The following is a 1596-nucleotide window of genomic DNA, read 5'->3' as shown; positions in this document are numbered from 1 at the left end:
TACCTTAACCTGCGTACCGCTTAGGAGAACGCACTGATATCCATACAGCAAAAACATGTCACTGAACGTTCACACTGGCATTTCCAGAAGTACACCAACTGCGACACGTGTAACATAACTGTGAGGCTGCAAGAGGGAACAGTGCAAGTTGGTTCTGTGTGAATGCAACAAATCGGACAAGGTTCACTTCAAAGTGCATGACGTAACATTACATAGGTTCTGCAAACCAAACGAACACAGCAGTGAACCCGTGTGAGCACACACCGTATGTGAAGTGCCTTTTTTCCCCCCTCCTCTCACAGCAAACTGCCGCGATGGAGAGAATCGCCGACTCCTTAGAACGACTGCCCGGCATCATGGGGCGGCAGGAAAGCCAACTCCAACTGCTCCAGGAGCAGCTCGCCCCAGTGACCACGCTCGCTGCGGCACTGACAGTTTTCCTGCGGCAACAGAACCTGCCGCAGGGGAACCAGCCGCAGCAGCCCCAGTGATGTTTTTTTTTTCGTTGATTCCTCCTGCGTCAGCAGGACCTGACGCAGGAGGCCATTTAATTGTTATTTACTTGCTTTATTTATTTATTTGCCATTTATTTGCAAATTCTTGTTACCAATGAATCGAAGCGCTTTGTTATGTATTTATTGATTGCTTATTTTTTGTATTCGTTTCGTGTTACTAGTTCCTTGTTCATTGCTTGCGTGTTCGTTCGTTCATGTACCACATCGAATAGGCCTGTACTGTTTGTATTGTTGGAAACAGACGTTAGTGTTGGTTCTTTACTATAAAGTGTTTGGATGAGCCTTTTCGCTGCACAACAGCGGTGTGTGTACACAGCAGTGCAACATATAAAACCGATGATGCCCTGACCAAAGACAAACGCACTTGTCGAAATGTTGGCTTCCGCTTTCAACATATGTGTACTGGAAAAAGACGTGGCCACTTGCCAAAATGTTGCCTCGTGTGCTCACCTTGTTCTCATTATGCTCATTGAAATGAATGTCCATGTCTCGCGCTCACCCTGTTTTTGTCATGTTAGTGTGACAGCATTACGAGATTTCCGTATAGAGGTATGCAGAATCGTAATGAATTGTAAATGCACAGACACAGGCCATATTCGCGGCAAAGAGGGTCTGCGATGTGTCGCTTCGTTTATTGCGTGTGCACATTTTTTGTGGAGGCACAGCAGTGGAAAAGTTTCGTGCTGCAGGAACATGTCTTTCGCACCGTGCGCAACGTTTGGTGTGTTTTTTGTTTTGTTTTTTCAATGTACACACTGCTCAATGACATTGCATTACTGCACAACAAGAACGGGTTATTGCTCAGCCGTCGGTATGACTGTGCAATGTTTGTATCGCTTGTAGGCGTTGTTCTGCAGTGCGCCGCAGAAATGCAATTATTTCTTTGTGAATGCAATCAGCCTTCACCTTACATGCATGTGTGTGTGTAGCATCTGCACGGGACGCTTTGGAGCACTTCGCTGCACTTTGTAATTATTTAGTGAAATTTCCATCCATTAGCGCCCACTATTACATACTGTACATACCGGTTTTAACCCTTGCATTTCTTATTGACACTATGCATCAATGCAAATGTGCTGCA

The sequence above is a fragment of the Dermacentor variabilis genome, unplaced genomic scaffold (genome assembly GCF_050947875.1).
Source record: "Dermacentor variabilis isolate Ectoservices unplaced genomic scaffold, ASM5094787v1 scaffold_41, whole genome shotgun sequence".
NCBI lineage: Eukaryota > Metazoa > Arthropoda > Arachnida > Ixodida > Ixodidae > Dermacentor > Dermacentor variabilis.
Note: the sequence above shows the minus strand (reverse complement) of the source record.